The sequence below is a fragment of the Mustela nivalis genome (assembly GCF_964662115.1).
Source record: "Mustela nivalis genome assembly, chromosome: 12".
Taxonomy (NCBI): domain Eukaryota; kingdom Metazoa; phylum Chordata; class Mammalia; order Carnivora; family Mustelidae; genus Mustela; species Mustela nivalis.
This window is the reverse complement of record NC_139031.1, coordinates 88,760,181-88,773,890: the sequence shown is the minus strand read 5'-3', so window position 1 is coordinate 88,773,890 and position 13,710 is coordinate 88,760,181. Positions and strand designations below refer to the sequence as shown.

General features: G+C 45.3%; 1 gene segment (V, D, J or C); it reads left to right on the top strand.

Moving 5' to 3' along the window:
• Nucleotides 1–10,024: 10,024 nt before the first annotated feature.
• LOC309844789 (T-cell receptor gamma chain C region 5/10-13-like) overlaps nt 10,025–13,710 on the top strand; it is a 47,228-nt gene continuing 43,542 nt past the window's right edge. Inside the window, exons 1-2 of the C gene segment in view lie at nt 10,025–10,449; nt 10,549–10,860.

Here is a 13,710-nt window from a genome sequence, read left to right as displayed (position 1 = left end):
GGGTCTCTCTATTTATACCAAGTTGATTCTTGTAGCTGCTATGTGAGTTAGGATTGTAAGCCCAGGGCTGCTGAGTTGCTGCACACTCAGTCCACACTGATGACACTGTTCTGAAGGAAATAGCAGAGATTTCTTGTAGCACTAGGTGATCCCCAACATTCCACCGGGATCTGTGCTTTTCCATGGCAGGTGATTTACTGAGGCTCAGACTTTTGGTCTCATTTTGTCTGTGTAGGCAGGGTGACATGAGACCCATGCCCACTAGGTTACTAGCACAGGGTGGCCGTAGACGACACAACAGCAGGTGCTTCTTTCCTCACAAGAACACAAGGACATATGGAGGCTCTGAGTTCAACTGTGTCACTGAATTTCACAGACTGAGTCATGCCAGTTCCCTACAGGGACAAGTGACTGCAGAGCCAGGCTGAGCAATCCTCAGAACTTGCACAACAGATAAGTGTGTTTGAGGGGGGGTGCGGAGCAGAGGAGTGCTGTTCAGTGATATGAGCTTAAAAAATAAGTGTCCACACCCACATGCCACCCAAGCATGGAACAGAGATTGTGCCCAATCCCAGGATCCAGTCTGTTCAGGCTTTGGGGAAACAAAGCTCTGCTGCAGACATCACTGCTTCAGCTTTTACATTCTGAAGTCACAAAGCATATTCTCACCAATTCTGGAGATTTGGGTCCCAACGCCAGAATGTACATACCCTCCTCGCCCCCCCTCTCCACCGTACAAAACTCTTTCTGGTTAATCCTCAGACTCCCACTCCCCTCCTGGTGGCACTTCTGTCATATGGTCTATTCTCAGAACAGCACAGATGGCGCTTACCTGACCTGCGCAAATACACACATTTGTGTCATTACATCCAGCAATTTTTTATTCATGAAATAGCTCTGACAAAATAATACTTGTTTTCTATCATGCATATGTTTCTCTAAAACCAGAAAAAGTAAAAAATTCTAAGAATAGAAGAAAAGTTAAATGATTATTATATTTCCATGAAATATTTTACAGTAAAATTTATATTTATGTGTTAGGCAACAATTCGGTAAATACTCATGCTGTCAAGCAAAAGCAAATATGTAATGAAAAACCTGTATATCCCATAAGACCATATTTATAAAAATAAAAACCTATACATATATCTGTGTGTTTTGCAAATCAGAAAAAGAAAATAACCAGGTGATTTCAATCATTTCTGGGACTTCCAAAATCTCTACAGTAAAATATTTTATTACTTTTATATGAGAATTTAAAACATGATATGAATAATATCGGTGTTATGACCACAGTTAAAAGCCTGTATTACTGTCACAATCACGGAAGTGTCATAACAAACGTAGCCTCGGGAAGACCAGGGTAGCAGGTGAGGGATAGAGCTGATTCACATGAAGGAAGCAGCCTACCTCACAGTTGCTTTAATCTTCTCAGATAATATACCCCAAATAGGATATTTTCTTTTCCTGAGAGTGTCTGCTGCATTATAGCCAAGAACCTATATGGCACAGGCAAATAAGTACCAGAGAACCTTAAGAAAAGATGTGTTCCACATCTTAACCTCATACATGTCCCATATTTCAGGAGAAGTTTGTCATAACATACACAGACAAGTTATCGCTGTTGGGAGGCTTCACTTTCCAGCCAATTAAACTGCTGTAGAGACACTGGGGCAGATTACATGCCTTCTCACCTGGAAAGGAGTCGAGGAGATGGTCACACCACATCTTCCTGTTTCTAGGCTCACTGCCCACCTGTCAAGATAATGGCGTTTGAGCCTCATGGGGCCGGCATGTCTTGGGATTATTTGGGAGTTCTAAATAAAGCCAAAGATTGGATTAAAACATAGCAATACGTATAGTTTACATAATTTAAAAGTGAACGGTAGCAAGGTCCTCTTAATGGTCAACAAATCTTACCGTGAATGCTAGAAATAAAACCAGACTAGAGCAACAAAAGTGACTATTTCGGTGACTGGGAAATGTCCAAGTTGCACAATTGTCTGAGAATGGTTTATAGCTGAAACCTACAGAATTCAGCAACGACAGCAGTGCACTCATCTGCGTTGCTCCTGTTCTTCCCTCAGTTCCCACACTGAGCATCGTGAGCTGGAAGTTTCCTCCCAAATAGGAGAGGCCTTGTGAATGGGATCCAAAGTCACCCAGTGTAAGGAGCTGGTTAATGTGGGATGCAGCGATGCCAAGTGGAGCTGACAAGCTGTGTGGTGTGCAAGCAGGAAGGCCAGGGGCTCTGCGGGTCTGCGGCTGGGGTCATGACTGCAGCAAGCATGTGCTCGGCTGAAGCTGTGTGCGTGTTTAGAGGGACTCAAAAAAGCCCAACCCAGCCACACATGGTTGGTTCACACTGAGGTGATCGTCTTATGCAGAGGAGCCATGAAAAGACTCAGAAAAAGTATAGCTGAGAAGACGTACACGTTAGCACATACAATCTATGTGCTAATTGTGTAAAATAGGAATGTGCTACCCAAGACCTACAACAAAACCATTTGGCAGAAGTGAAGTCTTAAGTTGCTGGGACACATCCTTAAGAAATCTTGGAACCATGAAGCTGTGTAGACCCAGGGTGATTCGCAGGAAGCTAGGCTGAAAACTAAAATAACTAGGAAAGAAAACAGGAGAGGCATGAGCAGTCACACACCGCAGGAGATCGACTATCACAGGTGAAGTCCAAGCAACTTTCTCAGCATGCAAACAGCAATGAAAGCAACCTTCTGGAGGAAAGTCACAATCTCAAGTTGCTACAATATATTTTCAACAAATATTTTTCAATAAAAAATAATAAGATCGTCAAAGAATCACAAAATTGTGACTGTTGTTAGGGGGTGATAACCCTACCACTCAATACAAACTCTTTGAGGTGTGCGGTTACTTCGAAGTAGCTGTAACAAGTTCATGTTCAAAAACACTTTTAAAATACTCAAGAGGATCACAGCTTTGTTTTTGGTGGCTGCTAAGGCATCCCTCCCACATCGTTAGTTGGAGCCGAAGCTAGGGAAATGTGCCTTTGCCACTGCTGCCACAGCCGCTGCCTGGATGAAGCTGGTACCAGGACCTCTGCGCCTGGCCCCGCAGCCGGGCCCATCACACTGTGAGCCAGCGAGGGAGCTTTGCTTCGCGCAGGGGATGCCCCGCCCCTTGCATGCCCCATGCGCCCATAGCTACAAAGCATGAGCGTCGCCAGGGCGGGGACCTATAAAGGCCGTCGTCCCATTTGCCGCCATTGCTGTTGCGGGCATTGGCGTTAGAGTCTGGCACTGGCAGCATCAGTTGGGTGGCGGCCCTGGGCCCTGGGCTCCCTATGCGCACTGGTCATACAGGGTGAGCAGGGGCGAGCTCAGCTTGAGACTGGGCACCAGCCCCACGTGCACGCTGCTGCTCTACCTGGACCGTGGTGACTGCGACATCCTGGACCTGCTGGTGGTGGACAGGAGCCCAAAATAAATAAATAAATGAAATAAATACAAAAAGCTAAAAATGCATATTGTTACAAGTATACCAAAGGTACAACACAAACATGTACTTAAAAGAACTAAAGTCTAGAATAGAAAACTTGTAACCCGAAATGAAATATTCACTAGAGAGCTTAAGAGAATAGTTCCATTGGCAGAAGGAACAATCTCAACACAGAGGAACACCTTCAACCTGATAAAGGACATCTATGAAAACCCAAAGCTGACATCATACTTAATGCTGAAGGACTGAATGCTTTTCCCCAAAGAACAGGAACCAGACTGGGGTGTTTGCTCTTGACACTTCTATTCAACATGGTAATACAGATTCTAGAGATTGCGACTAGTAAAAATACGAAGATCTCTAGCATATGGAAAAGGAAATGCCAAACGTCTTCCCCCACAGATGACATGGTCTTGTTTGTAGGTAATTCCATAGAATCTACACGCACACAAAACCAAAAGTAGAACTCATAATCAAGGTCAGCATCATCACAAGGTACACATTCAATGTACAAAATATCAGTTGGATTTCTATATACTGGCTTGACCACTTGAAGATGAAATTTAGGAAACAATTTCATTTACAATAGAACCAAAAGAAATAAAATATTTAGGAATCAATTTAAGAAAAGAAGAGCAAATCTTGAATGTGGAAAAGAACAAATATTGCAGAGAAAAAAATTAAAGAATATCTAAATAAGTCCAGAGAGGATCTATGTTATGGGTTAGAAGACTCAATATTTTCATGATGGTCGTTCTTAGCAAATTCATTAAAGATTCAGTGCAACAGGCATTTGGGGCACAAGTTATCAAGCATATACTAAAATTAACATGAACACCCAAAACACCTTGAAGGAGAAGAAAGTTAGAGGAATGATAATGTTTACCCTTTAGAAGCAGTAGGGGGAAGGGGCTCACCCAATATTAGTTTGGAAGATGAGACTGATGATGCTGCACACAGAAGATGTGGAAAGCTTTGTCCCTGGCACAACAAGTCTGAGGGGCTGCAGGCAGGCCTTTCAAGCACGGGCTTACAGCACCTATGAAATCATAGGGGACTGGAGGGTCACTGACTCTTAGAGCTGCTGTCTCAGCTCAGCCTGACTGCTTTCCATCTCTCTTTCCCTGAGGGAAAGGGCCCTTCAGATGCGCACAGTACTTAGTGTCCTGGGACTGAGATCACCAGGAACAAAGAGGCACTGGCTGTTTCAGGTGTTGGAATGTCCTTTCCCCCGGGGCTCACACTGTCTTCTAGGGAAGCCTGGCCTGACAGCTGGAGAGAGGAGCCACGTTCTCTCCCCACCCTGTCCTCTACCAGCTCTGATTTTCTTCTGGGGCTCACTGAAGAATGGAGACCTAAGACCCACCTCACATACATCCCTACACCCCTGAATGCAACTCCCTTCAAATCAGCCCTTCCAGGGTCTTCCTTCTAGCTCAGTCCCAGCTGTTCTCAGGAGCCTAACCTGGGGAGACACTAACTGGTTCTTTTTCTGCCTGTTGAGGTGACATTTGGAAATCAAGTAACCACCACATCGTCCAGGCAAGAAGGGAATGGGATGATGGGGGACTCCAAGCCGAAAGCCCCTCAGGAAAAAGCTGGAAGGACAGTCGTGACCAGGAGAGAGAATTGCAATCTCCAGAAGCTCACACTGCAAAACGAGGCTTCACCATTATAGACAGTGATGGTACAGAACATATGTGACGCTGGACCTGTGACAGGATCACTTTGGGAATAAAAGGCACTGGTCACTGCTGTCATCAGCTGACAGACACATAATCCAGCACCATCTGAACTAGACATTTGACATTGGGAAGGCATCTGTTGCCAAAGACACCTGTCTGAGTCAGAAGCTCCTAATGCCTGGAAAAGCTCTCCAGGCTGGGATCCTGCCCACATCACTGTCTCCAGCCCTTGAAAACACACCAGGGCAATGTGGGCTTCTCCGTGGTGCCCATCCTTCCCTGGATGTTGGTACTCTCCCTCCTCCCAGGGTCCAGCAGGTTAGTATGTTGGCAAGCCAACTTTGTTTCCCACAAGATGCAGAAGGCAAAAGCAGTCTCCCCACAGAAGCGAGCCCTGAAATGCAGAGGTCAGGCTCCCCTATTTGTTGGGGAGCCCAGAAATCATCCCACAGGACTTTGACCCTCCATCCCCCAGCTAAGATTCCCAATAACATGACACCTGGCCAGAGTCATGTCAACAGTAGACTGACTGACAGCATGGGGGTCAGGGGACTCCCAGTGTACAGAGCCCCTGAGCTGTCAGGGACAGCCTTGCTGCTGACAGCCAGTCTGGGCAGCAGCACGAGTGTCTGTCACTGTCGGTGGATGAATTGATGCAGTGTCTGCAACCAGGGGCACCAAGAGCAGCACTGAGGGACAATGAACTGGGGGGACAGACAGATGGACAGACATGGATTGACAGGAAAGCTGTTCCCTGTATATGAATGCAAATATGCATATTCACAGGCAAATCTCTGTAGTTTTTACAGGTACGTATGACACCAAGCCTATCAGTCTATTTTCTCATTTGAGGCTAGCAAAATGGGGCCTTGCAAGGACGAGCCACTCACCAAAAACTACCACTCACACTAAGTGCACAGTTGGAAAAAAAGAGTTTTCCTGCTTTGTATTTCTGGGCCCTTTCACTCCTAAGTGACTGTTCCCTGTAAGAGACTTCACTGACCTGGTGAGCAATACTGAAGATGATCAGGTGCAAGACATACCTGCAATGGCCAGGAGGGGGTGGTAGAAGTCAGTGCAAGTAATAAAACAATGCAGTTCTTAAGAGGGAAGCACATTATTATTAAAAAAAAAAAAAAATAAGAAACCTATCTAGCCTATTAGGTTAAATCACAATTTGTATTCAAAGCAACAACTCAGAGAGAACATATATTAATATCTTAGTGAAAAACAACCAACGTGTTACATAGTGCACATGCTTCATTTACCTATTAACCTGGCTGACTTGAAGTTCTGGGTGAGCTCTTCTTAGTGGGGCTACTCAATCTCCTGAAGACTCTGTCATCTTCAGAATGGGATGAATTACACATACTTTAGACTTGCAAGGAAGGAATCCATATGTACCATATATTGCATTCAATAAAGTGTATTTGACACTATTTAATGGATCAATGATTTCTGTTATGAAATTAAAATATATATATATATATATATATATATTAGTCTCTCTAGAAGGCAAGCTGCTATTAATTCACCAGTACTAGAAGAATTTCTATTGTGTTCTGTGGTCCAGCACTGTTACCGGAATGACTGCTCTTCAAGAACAGCTTCTGCTCTTTGCTCCCTTGATATGTGAGAGATATTGCTAAGTTCTGCAACCTCTCTGAAATCTTTCTCATGACCTTACTTACTTAAACGTAACTCTCTTTGTCTCTGTGTATGCGTATATATAGAGAGAGAATTCTACATGTATAGAATGGATGCTGTGACAAGTTTGCATTTATTAGTCTTGTGTTTAAATCAAGGCTCCATTACTTATGTGACTGCACAGATGAAGTATTTTAAGATTTCAATGAGCTGCTCTGATAAATCTGGTTGTTATAACTATGTTGGCATGTTATACGAAACAAGTGGTTATAAGAATCACATCGTACTTCAGACTGGCTGGTAATATTGATTTACAAAGCAACCAAATCGGCCCAATCCTAGGCCCATGGTGGATGGAGTCTGGAAAGTGAGCATTATTATTCCCATTTACACGGATTTTACTAAGGACATACATCCGCCCGGTGGCAGGGCGTGGACTGGAGCTGTCATTCTATCCTTGTCAGTGCAATAAATCCTCCCAGGGTTATGAGGTATCATTCAGACTCTCCCAAGTGTCGAATTTGGCAGCTCTGAACTGAGAAGGACGTCCCCCCTTGTGCATCATTGATCAGATGACATCGTGGGCTGTGGAGGGAACCGGCCTCTCAGGCTGAGCCCCATGGCTGGACATTCCCCAGGTCAGCAGGTCTGTAAGGCTTCCATGCACGTGGAGTCAGTCTGAACCTGCTGTTCCCTGCAGACAACATTTCAATGGCTTTCCTGGTTTGTGTTTTTAAGGTTTTCATGCTCACTAAAAGTTGACATCGCTTGTACATCCAACTTACTCCCTGTGACCTAGAGAAGAAGTCAAACTGGATTAGGTCTCACATTCTCCCTGGGGCAAAAGGGAGCTGTCCCTGGTCAGGGAAAGCACACCTGCCTCTCAGAGATTCAATGAAATGTCCAAGCTTCAGCACCTGGCTCTTTGCACAGGGTCTGCCTGAGTCCGCACCTGCTCTGAGCCCCTGTCTCTCATCTCTGGGGGCATCAGAGCAGTTTCATTCATGGCAGCAGTGGGATGACCTGGGCAGGAAGTGTTGCTCCCTCAAGGGCCACCTGATTTTCCTCTTCCTGGAGAACACAGGGTCTTGCTCAGGACCCTCCACTCTCTACATGAGTGGGGGGTAAAGTCTTGGCTACCCTTTGTGTCTTCCTCAAAAGTTTCCCTTATTATTTTTTTTTAAATATGCCCATCTTTAACAATATGACCTTTCAGGACCACTTACACAAGAGCACAGATGTACCACAGCAAGAAGAGAAGTAAAAGAACACAACTGTCACCTGGTGAAATGCGTTTCCAGTCCCAGGATTAATCCATTCCTGCCTGCGGTGCCGAGTCAGCAAACCGAAACTTAGGTAACTTCCCTGTCCCTGTAAATGTTGTCCTTGACCAAAAACACAGTATGTCCCAACTAAGCAGGCACCGAACACCAGGAATCTGCAATGATTCCCCTGTTCTAAGTAAGGTCAGGTATGCAACCCCGGCCAATCAACCTAAGCCAAACACTCTCTCCTTATCCCCTGACTGACCTGCTATTCCTCCCTGTTTCCCCTTTACTGTTTTGAAGTCTCTATAAAACTCCTTCTTGCCCCAAATCCCTGGGGCTGAGTGCTCCCCTGCTTGTGAGACTCTGAGCTCCCCAACCCATGGACTGTTCTCCTTTGAAGAAAGGGCACTGCACCCTCCAGGCTGAATTGTTTCACTTTTGTCATTTGTCTCACCCAGGAGAGCATTTGGCTGGAGGTTTGGCAGGAACGAAGACTGCTCATAGCCAACAGGTGTTGAGCCCTTAATGTCAGCAGTGTTTGTGGACAAATGGGAACAGTAGTTGAGAGAAACAGAGTTCTGGATGTTGACAATGTGACATAAAATTTATTTTCATGAAAGAATAGAAGGTTATGGATTTTCTCCCCCAAAGGAAGATTTCCTTATTGGTGAAAATCTAGAAAAGAGAGATAGCAGGAAGAGAAGAATCCATGGGCTTTCTCAACCCCCACACTGCTCATCTTCCATATGCAAACTCTTTCCACTGTTGTTATGCTGTGCAGATGTCAGTCCCCATTGTCACCACCATTTTCACTCTCTTTCCTACTTAACATTGAGCAGGGCTGCCCTAGACACCTGCTGAGTGTCTGAATGATGGACCTGGATTATTCTTTTAGCAGAATATTCTAGTCAACACCTCACCAGATCAGCACAACCTCAGAGCCTGCATTTTGGGACACTTGAGCCTTGAATCTTGGTTAGAGCTCAGCATGTGTGCCTCTCGGTGTTTACCAAGAGGAGCAGCTCAGAAGCTGGGTCTAGTAGTGGGTGTGAAGGACCCACACCTCCTTGCCCCAGCCAATTCCCCTTCCTGCCTTCTCCTTCCAGGCCAACAGGTTCTCATTAGCATAACTAATTACCATAACTGGACCCAGGAGGTCCTCCTCTACTTTAGATAACTGGCAAGGAAACCTGTACTTACTTTACTACCTTTACCTCTGAAAACGTCATTTCAGATGCCTGATGCCTTTCTCAGCTGACCCTCCTGAGGCCCCGCCTTTACCATTTCTAAGGATCTCACACTGGATCTGACCTGTCCTGCCCCCTGGTCTCCTCTGCCCCCTGGCTCAATGCAGGTTTCTTCCTGCATTGAACACACACACACACACACACACACACACACACACACACACACACACCTGGTTTTATAGGACTATTATATTTCCTGAAATTCTACACTATGAGGACCCCAGAAATCATCTATTGCAACCAATCCAGTTTTAAGATGGAACACCAATCCCCAACATTTCTTGAGCTTTTTCTATGCATTTGGGACAGGCAACAAGCTTTGCTCACATTCCCTGCTCACTCTGCACACAACCTAATAAGTTCCTTTTGACAAATGAAGAAAAGGAGAAGACTAGCTACCCGAAGACTACAGAGCTGTCATGTCACGTTAGGTCACTTTAGTCTTCTGAGGAGACCTCTGGGAGAAATGGTCCAGGGCTAGCTCAGGGGACCTGTTGTTTTTTCAGCAGGGATCTCTGCACTGTGCTTATCCCTGCCTCCGGAGCAGCCTGCACACCCATTGCTCTGTTGAGTACTGAGTGGCCATTGAGGCTTGAGATTTGTCTCCAGTCAGACCCGGCTCACATCCCCACCTCGGAAGGTGTTCCATAAAATGCAGCCTCAGAAGAGTTACTTAAAATGTCACGCAGATTTCCCCATTTCTAAATTGAGGGTAGTAGCATTCATCTCAAGGGTGACTTTCAGGATTCGGTCAAGCAATGAGCAGAAACCAGTTAGTGCGGAGCTCAGGTCCAATCAAGGATTGCTGTTATACCACTGGTACCCTCCTTGCTCCAATAGTCCTCAGTGATTCTGAGCAGCCTAACCATTGATGTTCCCTCCTGCCTTGTGGTCAGATCTGCCCCAGCCCTCTGGCCCCTCCCTCTCTCCTCCCAGCCTCTTTCTCACTAGTAACTGCAGGTGCCTCTGGGAAACAGAGGCTCAGGTCTTCACTGCCTTCTTCAACACACCCAGGCAGTCTCTTCCCAGCAGGTGCAGCCAGGAGGTCACCCAGGGTTTCTTTCCATCAGATGGGAGACAGAACCATGCTGGGTCCCCTTGCCATCCTGTGTGCTCTCCTGTTTCCCGGTAAGTCCTGACTTGTTCCCCGGTGCAGAGGACACGGGGTAGGTACCCTGAGGTTCCTGGCCATCACTATCTCACAGCTGTTTCCCTCTCTCCTGGCAGGCGGTGGAGCAGGGCTCAAGCTGAGTCAGACTGCTTTATTGGTGGCACGAGTGGGCAGTTCACGTCCTCTGGATTGCAAAGTGGACACCTGGGTCAGTTACATCCACTGGTACCACCAACAGGAGGGTACGGCACCGAAGAGGCTCCTCCACCTAGACATGTCCAGCTCCCTTGTGCAACGGGATTTTGTCCTGAATGCGAACAAAGTCAATGCCGAGAAGGGCAAGGATAGCTACAGCTGCACTCTGTCACTGCTGAAAGTGGAGAAAAACGATGAGGGCGTGTACTACTGCGCTGCCTGGGAGCACCACAGTCCTGTGCTCTGATCAGAACCCTGAGCAAAAAGGTCTCTGTCTTCCAGGGCACTGAAGACCTGGCACATTCCATTGATTCTGGGTCTCTGGGGTTGTCCTGGGGTCAGCTCTCAGCACCCTGACTCTCGCTAATGCCCCCTTCCCTCTCCATTGGTGCACTGCACAGAACCCTGGATGCTAAGGAGCCCCTGGTGAGTAGGCGGGCTCAAACCCAGGGAGCTGTCCCTTCTGGAGGGACTGCTCTGAAGGTCGTCCAGTGCAGTGTTTCTGAAGCATTTGGAGCAGAATCTGTGCTGCTCAATGCAGTGGCCACTAGCCAGTAACCACATGTGACCCCTGAGCACATGAAACATAGCTAGTTCAACCTGAGATGGGCTGCTTGTGTAACATACAAGCCATGTTCTGGAGAGTATAAAAAAAAATAACATGGAATACCTTCTTAATAATTTTTATATTAATTACATGTTGAAGTAAAGAAGTTGTCCTTGAGATGAATGCTACTACCCTCAATTTAGAAATGGGGAAATCCTGTTTTGATATCTCACAGTAAATAAAATAATCCTGAATTTTATTTGTTTCTTTAACTTTTTTAAATGCAACGTTAGAAAATGAGTCTCATATTGTGACTTATCTTTATTTCTACTGAATGGAGTTGTGACAGGCTGGCGATTGACAATTCTGGCCATTTCCAAAGAAGAATGTGGGAATAAAATATTGTGCAAATCATGTCAGAGAGTGATTTACCATAAAACAATTGAAAACTGAAATAGCACGTTGACTCTTGACTCCAGGTTTCAAACTGCTGTCCTGCCCACTGCTTATTACTTTGCAGTAAAGACTCCATGAGCAAAGCACAGCAAACAGTTCGTAGGACTAACTTCTCAACATCCTCATGCACTGGCATACCTGGTGCTCAACTGATGTGGGGGGAACATGATCCTCAGGCAGGTTGATGCAACAGCCCTGAATGAGACCTGGGGCCCTCACTTCCAATTCTCCTTTTATGTTACTCCATATGGGATTTAGGGGCTATATTCCTTGGACTTCTTTTTTGTCATCTGTACAGGGAGGTAGTTTAACTACCACAGTAATGGGTTGATCCTCTGTAATAAATTAAAATTATACCAATAAGATATCACTATGTTTACTAAATTCTTATAAATTTGTCAACTTCTTGAAGGGAAAAAAAGAAAAGTAAAACTATATTACTGATCCTCCAGTCCCAAACAGGAAAACACTACTGCTAAATGTGGGGGAAAAGAAAAAGCTCTCTGAGGAAGTCAAAGCTGAAATAAATGCCTTTTCAATTGAAGATTCACAGTTTATATACAACTTAATAGCACTGGTAAACATGATTGCTGAAAGGAAAGCCCAAAACATTTGTAGATAATTAGTCCCTCAGATTCATTACCTCCTCCTATGTCTCCCGGAATTTTTGCACTAGGAGATTTATATTTAACACATGCCTGATTGTGAAAAACGCCGACACCCCTTTCCTCTAATGAAGCCTGGGTCAAGATGAAGACCTCCACCATGTGCAGGAGGTGGAGGAGGGGGAGAGTCAGAAACTTACTTTTGCTCTGTTTTGGGGATAGTCCTTCATTTTTCTTCCCATATCCTAATACCCCTGAACCCTTTCCTCTCAGTGCCTGACTCCACACGGGAGTGACTCTGAGACCTGAGTATTAGAGTTTTGTTAGAGAGAAATTAGCTACATATGAAGACACTGTCAGAGAAGTCATCCCAGGTCAATGTAAATCTCAGTTTCAACATGGGTCCATAGTGTCTTTGAGTTACAACCTAGAAAGAGAGTGGCCCTGTGTGGGGAGCAAACCACCCCACGTGGAGGGAAAAACGAGTCATATTTGGAGTCATTTCCTCTAGCTGCCCTTGTCCTTGTGGATAAGTGAAGCTTCACCAAGGACACTTAGGCCACACACAGTAAAGCCAAACCATCCAGAGACCAACAAAACCTCCTATCCTAAGTAAATGGTTGCTAATTAAATGGTTGTTTAAATGGCTGATTCTAACAACACTGAAAGCATCTTATTAGAATGTACAGGACCAAGTACGGTGTTGACTCCATTGATGTCTGCTGAACTGAGACTGACATTTTGACTATCAGAGAGGGGCTCACATTACCTCATGGGTGGAGGATTTTGCATAGACGGATGCTTGAAATATCCTGATGATTTGGGCTCAACTCATTTATTTCTTTTTTTAAAAAAAGATTTTATTTATTTATTTGTCAGAGAGAGGGAGAGTGAGAAAGGGAGCACAGGCAGGCAGAGGTAGAAGAACAAGCAGGCTCCCCGCTGAGCAAGGAGCCCGATGTGGAACTCGATCCCAGCACACTGGGATCATGACCCGAGCTGAAGGCAGCTGCTTAACCAACTGAGCCACCCAGGCGTCCCTCATTTGTTTCATTTTTGAGGTGGGTGAGACACAATGATTTTGACTAATAGAAGCAGCATTAAATGATGAAATTAATGCTGAATAATGTCTAAGAACATCTCATAAAATCATAGTTTCTCTTCTTTTTAGATTATTTATCTATTTAGTTAATATTTGACAGAAATCACAAGGAGGCAGAGAGGCAGGCAGAGAGGAAGGGAAGCAGGCTCCCTGCCGAGCTGAGAGCCCGATTCGGGGCCTGATCCCAGGACCCTGGGCTCATGACCTGAGCTAAAGGCAGAGGCTTTAAACACACTGAGGCACCCAGGTGCCCCATAAAATCGTAGTTTCCATTGTTTTATTATCCATTACCAACTGATCACACACATTAGTACTGTGGGAAAATTCATGTCTGTTACATCAGAGTCATTTTCTAAGAATCACAATTCTGAAA